Consider the following 14,383-nt stretch of genomic DNA (forward strand, 5'->3'; position numbering starts at 1 on the left):
CTCTGTTTCTAACAATGTGCCCATCATTAAAAATCCACCCACGGGGGTTACTTCGGTACCTTCAACCGGTTCACCCAATACTCCACTGCTGGCGACCAATATAAAGAGTATCAATAAACCCCCTACTTCCACATGTCCCAGTGTTGTGAAGAGAAAGGTTCCTAGTATCCCAGCTCCTATTATTCCCCAGCCACAGCCCAGAAAATCCAACACACGACGAAGCATCAATTTACCCCCTGATGCATGTCCGTTTGTGGTTGTTTTAACTGGTATTCCTGAACTGCCCACGTCTACTTCTGAGCCCTTCTGGGCAATTAAAAATAAAATATGCCATTGGCTAGACAAAAATTACCCGCCACCTCCAGGTCTAAATAAGAACATACTTATGGTAGAAAGGGCCCCTTGGGTAGGTGGGAAGAAGAAAAGGGCGATTGTGTCGTTATCACGTTTGAGGATCCACGATTGGTGGAATTTATTTGCTCCTTTCCTCCATGTGATAATAAGTCGGTGGTATCAGCTAAACCGCTGTCTTTTTTTTATGCTCAAGAGGGCCATGAGGATGTCAGATGGAGTTGGTTGAAGCCGGCCAACAAAGGGCCAGGAAGAGGGAGTAATGGGAGGGTTAAGTCTATCTACCAGAACCCCCAAAAGTGGGGAGTGGCTGCTGAGGAAGGCTGGAATTTAGTCCTTAGGAGGAAGGGGCATCATTGGATGGGTGATTCCCAGTTGAATGGGGAAGGGTGGGGTCCGCAGCTTAATTATCCCTTATTCCCTTGTTACAACCGTTTCAGTGGGTTAGAAGGGGTGGACTGACCATCATCTCAGTCCCCCGATGTTCCCAACGAGCGAGGGGTGCTTACTCCCCTGGGCACGGGTCTTATTTCCAACACCAGGGAGGTACCACCCAATCTAGATAGTACCAGTTTAGACACCCTGGTAGGGGACATTGATACTTTGATATCTTCGAAAGACCCCCATCGTCCTTTTCCCCTATCAAAATCCTGTCTTGGAACATAGCAGGTTTAAAGAAAAATCTGTCTAATCCTGCTTGGAATAATTTCTTAGAGGATTATCACATTTGTATGTTCCAAGAAACCTGGTGTGTTCAGCCAGAATACAAGCATGGTTATTCCACATTCTTTGTTCCCGCGATCCTACCAGGGAAGGGGCGTCCATTGGGAGGTGTACTTATCTGGATAAGGATAGATTTGAATTGTGTTGTCATCGTTAACCATATCCCCTCCAACGACATACTGCACATCACTGTTAAAAGCCAGTCTGGCAGAAATGTCCTGGATCTTTTCTGTGTTTACGCCAGAGGTCTACCGGGTGGTCAATCTTCACCCATATTGGAGTTGCTAGATGATAGGCTATCCTGCCTCCCCTCCAAATCTTCAGTACTAGTGAGGGGTGATTTTAACTGCACCTTTGAGCCCTTGGATGAGGAGGACCTCTTGGGTTCTCATAACAAAGTAGGGAACCAGTTTATTCCATCTTTAACTTTGGCTCCAATTAAGAAGTGGTCTGCTAGAGCTATACAGCTAAATGCCCTGGTCTCTGCCCACGACCTATGGGCCCTAAATGGTCGTACTACATCAGATCGTATGGGCGCAATGACCTTTAATCGAATAGGCTGCCCTTCACGGATTGATTACATCCTTTTAGATGTTTGGTCATGGGCTAACCTTGTGGATATGAAGGTCTGTCAGAGGATTGATAGCGACCATAATCCCCTTTGTATGGGTATGTTTTGGGGTGATAATATTGGTAACAGTGTTCCTAATGAGTTGATTACTAAAGAATTAGTTCCCTCCAACTGCAACCGTAGGCTCAAATGGAATGTAGTCAGGTGTGATGAAGGGATACTTGAAAATATTAAAGCTCTAGTTCTGGCTGCATCGAGTGACTTATCACCAGTTACCCCAACTCTCCTCCATTCTCGGGGGCCTACGACAGCAGCCAAGTACAAGAACCTAATATGTGAGATTAGCACATTTTTTACAAAAAAAACTAAGGGCTACCCATTGATTAAACACACTCAAAGGAAGGGTACCCCTTGGTATACAGTCTCCTGTAGGGAAAAAAGAAAGGCCATTTCCCTGGCCATAAAAAACAAGGACACACTAGCTGCTAGAATTGCAAGACAAGACTATCGCAACAGCATTGCGAAAGCCAAAAAAGAATGGGAAGAGGAACCTTGGCAGGCACTAAAGGAAGCAGCCCATGGGAAAAACGCCACTGTGTTCTGAAAATTAATAAATATCCTTGACAGGTGTGGTGCTGAGCCTATTCCAAACCACATCACTGAGTGCCAATGGCACTCCCATTTCTCCAAGTTATATGGCGAAGGTAGCCTGGAAGCTGTGCCAGCTTCTCCCGTATTAGATACTGGTTGTTTGGTCCAACCAAATGGAGACATTATAAATGAGATGTTTACGCCCCGTGAAGTCCAGGATGCTATCCATAAAATAACTCCGGGTAAGGCTCCTGGCCCGGATGGAATCCCGGGGGACTTATTGTTGCATGACCCTACGGTTTGGGCTGATTTTATTGTAAATATCATGAATCTCATTCAGTCCGGCCACCAAGTACCTGATTCGTGGAAAGGCGCTGAAGTCGTCACTATTTTTAAAAAGGGTGAGAGGGAGGACCCTGCCAACTACAGACCAATTAGTTTAATTGATGTCATTCAAAAAGTAGTTGGCAGGGTCATCATAAATCGGATTGAGTGCTGGCTAATGGAAGATAACATTTTGTCCCATTTCCAGGCAGGTTTCAGAAGTAATGTAGGAGCAATGGATCAGGTTTTTAGATTTTGTGCAGTTTTTTGGAAAACAGTGTCAATAGCCAGAGGGAGCCTTTACCTGGCCTTTATAGACTTAAAAACTGCATTTGATGTAATACCCCGTGCCAAATTATTGGATGTTTTATTGGATATGGGATTCCCATCCTATTTGTTACAATTCAATATTAAATTACACGAGGGTACTTTCGCTAGGATTCGGTGGGGGACGCAGGGGCAACTTACAAAGAGTATTCCTGTCAACAGAGGGGTGCGGCAGGGGTGCGTGATGGCCCCCACTTTGTTTTCTCTCTTCATAAATGGAGTGGTGAATCATCTGCAAGAGATTCCGGCAGATGCCCCTATTATTGCCGGGGAGAAAACACCATCGCTCCTCTTTGCCGACGACACCCTTCTGTTATCTAAAACCCCCAAAGGTCTCCAAATCCTTCTTGATCGCTTTAGTGTTTTTTGTCAGGAACGGGGACTTACAATAAACACTACAAAAACGAAACTAATGGTTATGACCGCTAAGAGAAATCATAGGAATATACACTTGTTTTTGAATGGATCACCTCTTGAAGTAGTGGAAGAGTTTGACTACCTTGGGGTTAGAATTAACAATAATATGAAATGGGAACCCCATATAAGTAAAATGATTTTAAATCTTAAAAGAGTTTCCGGCACTATTTTAAAGAACCAGCGCCTCTCAGTGAGCAGACCAATAGCCCCCGCCCTGTCAGTTTATGAGGGAAAGGCAATAGCCTGAGCGGTCTATGGCTCAGAAATATGGGGCATTGAGAATACCAATACCCATGTGCTAACTGAGAATAAGTTCATGAGAGATTTGGTTTCGCTTCCAGCCTCTACCTCACTGAAACCATTATTTGCAGATTTGGGTAGGAGGTCCATTCGGGACATTGTCCAGCTACGTCCTCTTTTATATTGGGTGCGCCTCAGGAGGACTCCCGAATTAGCTAATTACGCCACAGTGTTTGATGAAATATTAAAACTAAACACCTCGGGCAAGATTAAGTGGCTAAATGTTTTAAAACAACTTACAGCTAGCGTGGGCTTAAGCGATGCATGGGCTTCCCAATCCCCTCCACCAAAACAAATGGTAAAAAAACTTTATTGGGACTGGATAGAGGCTAAGGCTTTGCATAACCCAAACTGGGGGCAACTAACTGAGAACTTTTTATCCCATAAGTGCATCACAAAGCTAGAATTGTTTTTGGACTTTATCCAGATTCCCCGGGAAAGGACCCTTTATCTGAAATTTAGACATGGCACACTGCCCCTCAAAATTTTTACGTTTAGATGGGGTAGAAGGAGGGAAGAGGATAGAAAGTGTCCGGGCTGTACCTGCCCAGAAGAATCATTAGGCCATTTCTTTTTTGCCTGCAAAGCATATACCGTAGCTAGGAACAAATGGTTAAAACCTGTACTAAAGAACCTTGGAGTCAGGGATTACAAATCAGCCCTACGTATCATCATCTCCAATACCTCCTGTATGGTTACCGTTTGCGGGGTTGCAAAGTTTTTATCATGTGCCTGGATTATTAGGTTAAAGTTGTTAAATAATGTGTCTTCAGTCAATATTCCTATATGATTTTCATATGTATCTTTTGTAATGGTGAAATGGTTTTTATATTCATGTATGTATTGTATGTTTGTACTTTTTATGATACATGTGTCGAATAAAAGTATAATGACTGACTGACTGACACTCTATTGAAGTCTCCACCCGGCAACTGGTATTTGTCCATCTCAAAAGCCGGATTCGGGCCGGGGGAGTACACAGAATGGTTGATAGCGGACAACTGGGAGGCCCAATAATATCTTCTGATGTCCGGAAGTGCCATGCCCCCATCGTACCAAGGGATGGTAAGTTTCGCAAGGGCGATGCGTGGACGCCCGTCCCAAATCAACTGTCTCTGCAAACCCTCTACCTCCCGGAAATAACTAGTAGGGATGTCATCAAAGGAGTTCTGGAGGGGGGGGCGTGGCCTGGAGCCGAAGATGGTGGACGCGTAGTTCTAGAGCTCCGTCCATGGCCCGAAAACACTAGCAATATATCCTGCAGCCCCATACGGCAACCCGCCTGATTTCTACACCGGAAGCCCCCGGGGGGGTGCTGGAAGCAGCGGAGCGGTGTCTTTCCACTCGGCCAGCAGCACATGAGCGCTACGTCACCGGACCTTGCAGCGGCCTTCGGGACGAAGCGAAGCCCCGGGCTCAATTAGGTGGCCTGCCCGGCTTGCACTGCACCATCAGCGCGGTCCAAACGGGGCCCCCGAACAGAAGTATTTGTGGACTCCAGCGGAGGCTCCGGAGCACGTACAAACACCCTCGCGTGTCCGTGGCCCTGCTGACTGCCTTCCAACACTGCGCACTATCCGACTGCCCTGCTGTGAGACCCGCGAGACACGCGGGAACCTTCCCGGATCGGATTGCCTGCTCGCCCTTCTGCATTGCGGCGTCTGCCCTCGGCAGCACTGGTTGGGACTGCAGGTACAGTGCTGCCGCTCCCTAAATCATCGGACCGGAGAGCCCGACTCCGACCGAACTTTTCTGAGTACACCGGAGCTGTGGTGTATTGTCTCTCACCGGCGCCATTTTGCCAGCACAGCCGGGCAGTACCCTCAGTTCCGGGACTGCGGCGCCCTGAATGTGAGACGGGGCCTTAAATCGAGGTGTTGCTTCCCTCAGACCGAACATTTTGCAGTGTGGGACACACCCCCGAGAGCCCGGGAACTACACCGGCCCATTGCGCAGAAGTACGACGTGTGCATTGCCGCCTGGCCGTATACTCCCAACATAGATGCCCATCGCGCTCCTGTTCAGGATTCCGCGTCGCGACTGACAACACCTGGGGCCACACGGTCTCTATTCATCTGCTCCCTGGAAGCAGGGGTCACGACTGCCTGCTGGCCCCAGTGGACGTACAGGCTCCCCAACTGCAGTGCAGCGCGCATAGACCCTATATAAGCTCTGCCCTCTTTGACCACTACACCCTGTATCCCCAGTGGCCGTGGACTACGTTTTGGTTGGTCTCCGGAGTAGGCAACGGCGCCCGGAGGTGCCCATTACAGCGCCACCCTGCACACGAGATCCATGGGCAAGCACAGGGGCAGGACCCATGACCAGGGAGCCGCAGTGGACATGCAGTCCACGGGCTCTGAGGACCCACTGGCCTCCTCCAATGTGGACATCATCCCACCGACCGGAAGGGGCTCCCAGGATGCAAAGTTGGACCTCATCCTAAATGAGATACGCGCGACGCGCGAAGCCCTGGAATCACGAATAGACAATATGGCGACGGGACTATCACTATTGAGGGCTGACCATAACAAGCTGGCAGAACGGGTAGCGGAACAAAAGATCACACTGAATGACCTTGTGCCGCAACAGACGGAACACTCCACGAAGTTGGAGGGTGTGGAGAAACAACTTAAACAACTGTGGGATAGAGTGGACGATGCCGAAGGGCGGGCCCGTCGCAACAACGTCCGCATCCTAGGCATTCCGGAAAGAAGCGAAGGGAGGAACCCTACCCAGTTTGTGGAGGACTGGCTACGGCAGTTAGTGGGCCAGGAAGACCTCACTGCCCTCTATAGTGTGGAACGGGCACACAGGATGCCGCCGCGGCCCCCCAAACCTGGAGCACCCCCTCGTCCTCTGATCGCACGTCTCCTTCACTACAAGGATCGTGACACTGTCCTGCGGGCAGCCAGGGAGAAGGCGCCGATACGTTTTGAGGACAAGAACATCTCGGTCTACCCTGATTTCACTCCTACTGTGCAGCGTGCCAGGTCCACCTTCATGAATGTAAAACGCAAACTAAGAGACAGAAACATGAAATATGCGCTCCTGTTCCCTGCACGGCTCAAAATTCTACACGACAACAGATCCCACTTCTTTGATTCGCCAGAAAGAAGAGGCAGAAGAATGGATGGACGTCACCCTAACACCGCCGGCCTCACAGGACCCGTTTGAAGATCGCCAGGGCGAAACCACGGGAACCCTCCGGCTCAACAGGACAAAGACCCCAGCCCGGGACAACACTCTTCCCATGGTGTACCAGCGCAGCCGCACCATTCTAGTGCCCTCACAGACGGACACCCATCTTCATTACAGCGACAACGGCTAACGGAGGAGGCCTTGGCAGCACATGACGCGGAAGCAGCTGAAGACAGACACACCATCACCACTGACACCCATACTGAGGTGTCTGGTTCGGTTGACAGCTTGCCGCTCTTCCCGAAGGTCACAGCCCAGATGGCGGAGGAGTTCTGAACTGCTGCAAGTATGCTCCCCTCCGGGCGGTAACGTATGACTGTCTCCCCCCACTTGTATGGTAAGCGGTGGGTTGCATGGGGGGCCTATTCAAGGGTGGGCTATTGAACTAATGCAGGCCGCAGAGAGAGAGACTACTGACAGAGGCCTGTCACCCCCGGAATGCATACAAACTTAACTGACTTGTGCCCACGTTGGGCACCATGGTTTGGATCTCGGGCACGTTTGCCTGGGGACCCTTTTGTTCAGGGAATTCAGGGTTGTAAGACACTCTCATCCTTTCGCGGAACCGGACTACCATGGGTACCCGGGTTTTTCACCTGGCTGCATCTCATAGATGGAAATGGGGCCGCTTAATAAATACCAAATGTGCACTTGGAACGTGCGTGGCATGGGGGCAGTTCATAAACGCCATAGGATATTAGCCCACCTTAACCGCAGGGGGACACAGATTGCTTGCCTACAAGAGACGCATTTGAATGCTGCTGAGAATATGAAACTCCGCAAGAAATGGAGGGGACAGCTCTTTGCTACCTCCTATTCTGCGTTCTCCAGGGGGGCGGCGATCTGGTTCCGCGGCTCTGTTCCTTTCCAGTTGCTGGAACACAGAATCGATAATGAGGGGCGATATGTATTTGTGCGGGGGCTGCTGGACGGGGAGGCTCTTGTGTTTGGGTGTGTGTACTCGCCGAACTCGAATCAGGCGGAGTTCTTGTTGACGGTGAACGGGGTACTTGCAGACTGGGCGGATCATCACTTGTTGATTGGGGGGGACTTTAATGCTGTACTTGATGTTGCTTTGGATAGGTCACATCCCCCCTTTGCAGGCAGCTGAGAGTAAAAAACAGGCGGAGGCTCTAGCGAGATGGTCCGAGGGCTGGGATCTGACAGACGTGTGGCGTAGCGCACATCCACGAGACAGGGAATATACCTTTTTTTCACCGCCCCACCAGCTCCACACCAGAATCGACCACATTTTCTGTTCCCGTTCCCTAGCGGCTTCCATAGTCCAGACCCAACACATGGGGAAAACTCTGTCTGACCACAGTCCTGTAGAACTCACCTGGCAGTGGGGTACACGTCTGACCCCCATTCCAACTTGGAGACTATCTCCAGATCTACTTGAGGACTCTGTATTTCGGGCCTCCCTGTCTGACACTATAGTTACATACTTTTCCACAAATACTAACACGGCCAGCTCCCGGCTAGTAGAGTGGGACGCCTTTAAAGTTTGCCTAAGGGGGGCGGCAATGGCTGCTGGGACGGGTAGGAAACGTGAGGTAATTGCCCAATTGAAGGAAGTAGAGAACTCACTTGCGCCCTTAGAGAGTGAGGCAGCTGGCACCAATGCACCCTTCACGCCACTACAGGAGGCTCACATTAGACATGCGGAACTACTGGAAGACCTGAGGCTCCTAGACTGCAAAGAGTACACGAACAGGCAGCATACACAGGCGGATAGGGCCGGCCCCCTGCTAGCTCGCATTCTACGTGACTCCCCAATTCATCATCCCATCCTGAATATTCTGGATCAGGCGGGCAACCCAACTAACACCCAACTCGGGATTAATACGGCGTTCAGGGACTACTACATAACACTTTACAGCCCTCCGCAGCCCCTATCCGAAGATGCATTCGAGACCTTCATGAGGGACCTGACTCTACCTCAACTCACTGAGAGTCAGGCCAAAGACCTGAAGCGCACCATTACGATCGCTGAAATTAGGCAGGCGATTAGAGCTCTCCCCAAGGGCAAAACCCCTGGTACGGATGGCCTACCGGCCGACTTTTATGCGACATTCGTAGACCTCCTGGCACCGCGCTTGCACACTATTTATATTGAGGCCTTACGGACGTCGTCCCTTCCACAGTCATCAATGCAGGCATTGATCACATCCATATTAAAGCCTGCCAAGGAAGGGCTGCAAATGGCAGATTATAGGCCACTTTCCCTCATCAATACTGACTCCAAGATATTGAGCAAGGTACTGGCAGCGAGGCTTGTGCAATACTGTAGGAAGGGGGAGTCTCTGGTTGGCGCAGTGCAACACTGGCGACAAGCAGGGCCTCTCTCTTCCTCGTCAGGGCTGAGGGTTACCTTCAAGACAACCTCTGCTTACCCTCTAGGTAGTGTGGCTTAAGCAGTCTTAGGCTAATCTCTGGGGCATGTAGGGTTAAACATTTGCAATATTACACCATCACCACCAACCCACCACACAATGACACCAAACTGTATTTGTGAAAATATATCTCTTTATATAAATCTCAAGCAGGCTTGTAAATACAGTCTTGGTTACTTTTCAAAGCAGGTTCCAGTTACTCTTTTATCAATGTCACAGTTCTTTCTTTAGGGTTTCTTACAAATAGTTTTTATTCGGCTTATTTCCCCAAAACCGGGGATTCCAGGCTCCTCACGATACTTTTCTCCTTTCTGATTGTTAACCAGGATTCCCCCAGCTGCCCGTGGCCTCTCTGTGCCCCTTCGTTACTCCGTGATCAACATACGGGCCCGGTCGGCCTCCTCACACGCTTCTGGCGGGGAGCGGCGGCCGGGGAATCAGTGCCTGCCTCGCCGGGCGGCGGCGCGGCTGACAGGGGGAGAGAGCGGGGGCCCTGGGAGCGCTCCACACGCAGCTCCGAGGCTGGGCGGACAGAGGGAGAGAAACAGTACCTTCGCTGGGGAGTCGGCTGGGCGCAGGTCAGCGCTGTAGTCCGCGTTGCGTTGTCTTCCGTCCGAGGTCAGGAGCGAGCGGCGGCTCGGCTCTGGCTCGGGGGTTGGCGGTGCGGCGCGGGCCGGGCTGCTCTGGACAAGCGCCTCCGGATTTCCTGACGGGAGGGCACACACAGAGGGCGGTGATCCTCGGGGCAGGCCTCTTTAGTTCCAGGCGACGATCAGGCACCCCACGCAACAGCTGTGTCAGCGGCGGCGCGTTCAGGGGCACAAGACTCGAAGGGGTGCAAGCAGGCACCGGGCACCACCCTCTCTTCACGATGCGAGCTGCCGCTCGGGGCCAGTCACGGTGTTTAGATCAGCCGGGCTGGTCCTCACGTTGCTTCTGGGCCAGGCAGGCGGCAGTTACTTTGTTCAGAGCGTGGGCAGCTCCCAGAGTGGTGCTAGAAGGCGCGATTATCAGAGCGCGCTCTGCTTTTCCTGGAGAGGCTCGCAAAAGGGAATCAGCGTCTTGTAGTGGTTCCGCTGTCAGGGGGTAGCGCTCACTGTTCCTGGAGCGCTGGTCAGGGGGCAAGTTCACAGGCAAGCCCTTGGAGATCTTTAGCAGAGTTTGGCACAAAGTTCAATAAAAGCAAAAGTCTCTTGTAGTCTCTTCTTTTCCTCTCCTTTGGCAGCAAGGCACCAGACACAGGCCAGAGTCAGCACTCCTCCTTGTAGTCCTTCCAGGTCCTTCTCTTCGGGCAGAGTTTCTTCTGTAGCGCAAACAGGATCTAATTTACAAGGAGCAGGGCTCCTACTTTTATACCCAGTTTCTTTTGTTCTAGCAAGCCAGGGGGGCCTCTGCATAACTGCTCCAGTCTCTGAGCACTTGTTGTGGGTACTTGTGACTTCTGCATTCAGTGTGAGGGCAGGCACATCAGCCGCTCCCCAGGGGGGCGGAGCCGGCATTGAGAGGGCAGGAGTGGCCTGAGCACTTTGTTTACAAGCTTCGGTCCTTCCTGGGCCAGGTGCAGGCTGAGTCATCAGTCGCTCCCCAGGAGGGCGGAGCCAACATTGTGGTGGCAGGGGCACAGCCTGATGCATCATTCAGGGGAAACTCCCACCACCCATTAAGGGGTCCTCCTGCTAATCACTACCTGTCAACTCCCAGCCCTGTCACTCACACACACCAGACAGTCAGATCCACATCCAAGCAGAGGCGGGCTGAAATGATTAGGCAAGCAAATGCTAACTTTCTAAAAGTAGCATTTGCAAACACAGGATATTAAAATAAACTTTACTAAAAGAAGTATTTTATTATTCTGAGTCCAGGCATACTAAACACGACTTTCTACCATGTTCCCTGAGCCTGCTGGGATTATAGAGTGTAATAATTCCAGCAGCCCATCTGGCCTAGAAGGGAACAGGTAGCCTTACAATAGTGAAAAACGAATTTGGTAGTAATTCACTATTAGAACATGCCACACACATCAGGGCATGTTCTACCTTACACTTACAATGCACCCTGCCCTCTGGCCTACCATAGGGGTGACTAACATGAAGGTTAAGGGAAGGTTTAGGGGCTGGCAAGTGTGTGCACTTGCCCAGCCAGGGTGACAGTACCAGACTGCACGCAGGTTCTGCAATGGCAGACCCTAGACACATTTTAAGGCTGCTTCTGTGGGTGGCGCAACCAGCGCTGCAGGCCCACTAGCAGTATTGGTATTCACAAGCCCTGGCACTCCTGGTGCACTTTACTAGGGACTAACAGTGAATCCAATGAACCAATCATGGACATCAATCATATGTACACTTTACAGTAGGGAGCACTTGCACTGCGGCACGGGTTGGCCGTGGCGCAGTGCCCTGAGTAGCAGACACCATCAAAACATTGGAGGCACAACAGCCAAAAGTGGAAGGGAAACTCACGCCAAGGTGCCAGGTCTAACAAATACGTACCGCAACTGATCCACCCGGATCAATGTGGTTTTATTCCGGGTCGTAGCACGGCCATGAACCTTAGGCGTTTAGCACAACTGATGCTCGGAGGCGGTGGAGACGTGCACTCAGAGAGCTGCATATCTCTGGACTTGAAACAAGCGTTTGACTCCCTTAGGTGGGACTTTATGTTCGCCACCCTGTCCAAATTCGGGATACCCTCTGAATTCCTTGCCTGGGTCAGATTGCTGTATACCGTCCCCACGGCTAGAGTACGCACCTCTGGACTTATATCGGCTCCTATAGCCATAGCAAGGGGCACCAGGCAGGGCTGCCCGCTATCCCCCCTCCTTTTTGTCCTTGCCCTTGAGCCTATGCTTTGTCGGCTTCGATCGATGGCTCCCCACTATGGAATACGCAGACACGGGACTGCACATATCGTATCTGCTTACGCAGATGATATTATATTGTATCTCCGAGACCTGAGGGGAGACCTGAGCTCTGTTTCCCAGGTCTTCGAGGACTTTAGGGCGATCTCTGGTCTGACCATAAGCGAATCCAAGTCCTATGGCTACACGTTTGCGGCAACAGGCTTGATTACTCCCTTACCCTTCGCCCCTCATGCATTCCAGATGGCGGAAACCACCTTTAGATACTTGGGGATGCAAATCTATAGGGAGTCTGACCTGATGATTGACGGAAACCTTGGGAGGGCCATCAGAGCACTGAAATCACTGATTCAATTCTGGTTGACACTTCCACTTTCCATACCCGGCAGAGTAGCGATATCAAAGATGGTGATGCTTCCCCGTCTTCTCTATCATTTCACCAACTTACCCTACCTGATTCCAGCAGCGACATTTAAGACCCTTGACACTCTCCTTACAGAGCTCATATGGGGGCACGGCCGCAGACGTATAAGTTTGTCTAAGTTACAACTCCCCTCTGGCGCCGGTGGTATGGGCCTGCCGGACTTTAGAGCTTACAACTATGCGTGTCAGCTTCAATGGCTGGCTTACTGGGTGGCTGGCCGCAATCTCCAAGAGATCGGCATGTCGGAGGAGGACTACGGTAGAGGGAGATTACACATACTACTCCTACCCAATTCGGACATGCCGAGAGATGCCCCACCACTTCTTAGACTAGCGATCCTTTACTGGAGGAAGGCTCTGAAATACACTTCGCCTAAGTCATCCTATGCCCCCACTATCCCACTTCTGGGCATTCCATTGGGCACAGGAGCTCTCACGATGACCGCACTAACCACATGGCATAACGCGGGAGTATCGCATGTGGGCGACCTGTTTACAGACGGCCACTTGTTGTCCTTTGAAGACTTCAGAACCACACAAGGCATACCTGGGGGCTCATTCCTTCTGTACGCCGGTCTTCGCAATTATATCACACATACATGGTCACCTGAGGGACAGGAACCTGACACAAACCCCCTCACTAAGATGCACTATCTAATGGGATCGGGTGCACATCTGACGAGATGGCTTGCTGCTGGCATCAGAGAAGGGAGGACATTCCCTCTCTCGTTTCTCAGGGAGACATGGGAGGAGGATATTGGTAGGCCCCTGAGAGACAAGGAATGGGACCGAATACTGCAATTTCCCAGAAAGGTAGCCAGGAACCCCAAGTTCAAATTCATTCAATTAATGCTGTTGCATAGAGCCTACCTGACCCCACACCGCATACATACGATGTTTCCTGATGCTAAAAGCAATTGCCCCCGTTGCGACACTGAAGATGCATCACTGATACACATGATGTGGCAATGCCCCAAGTTAGGATACTACTGGACCACGGTCCATGCATCACTTGAGAGCGCAGGGGCCCTGTCCCGATCTCCTACATTAGAAGGCACGTTGTTGGGGCTGGGGCCCTCCCGGCGCAGCAGGACAGTGGCGTCACGTTTTGCAGATCTGGCCCTATTATTAGCGAAGCGAGCTATCACGATGAGGTGGAAGTCACCTAAACCACCCAACCCTGAATTATGGAAGGCAGAGGTAGTGCGCTGGGGCAGGGCAGAGGGAGAAGCGCTACAGCGCGAAGAATACAGAGGACTACGGAAAAGGCCGATCTCACTGGACTGGTTTGTCACGTTGGGGGAGTTTGAAACGGGGGATGGTGGGGAAGACGGGGATAACAGTGACGCACCGAATGTGGAATAAAAAATGTCCGGAGCCGGAATTTCATCTCATACACTGTCACCGGCTGTGATGCATGATTATGGGTTGAGGAACATCCAATCACTGGCTTGCTGCCTCGCACCGACTAAGTGTACTGAAAAAGAGGCTACATGTTGCACTATTAAGGGTGACCCAGATAAATGTTCGTTCTATTCACTTCATTAGATAGCTGCAAAGAGAGTGTCGGGAGGGTTGTTCGAGGGTGGTGGGAGGGTTTCTGAAAAACAGGGGTTTGTTTAACTGCGACAGTTCTGATCGCCACAAAATGTAAAATCGAAATGACAAAGCAACATATTTGTTTTAAGCAGACATATGCATGGTTTACCTTGATGTACTGAACCTGAAATGTGTGTAACTGCTTCCCATACTATGCTAATAAACAGATTTTCAAAAAAAAAGGAGTTCTGGAGTGCATAAAGAAATCGGGGGAGGGACATCATCTTGAAGAGGGCGGCCCTGCCAAGCGGCGACAAAGGTAATTTACGCCACCGGGCCACGTCCAGCCTCAATCTACGAAGT

Source organism: Lissotriton helveticus, chromosome 11 (assembly GCF_964261635.1).
Source record: "Lissotriton helveticus chromosome 11, aLisHel1.1, whole genome shotgun sequence".
NCBI lineage: Eukaryota > Metazoa > Chordata > Amphibia > Caudata > Salamandridae > Lissotriton > Lissotriton helveticus.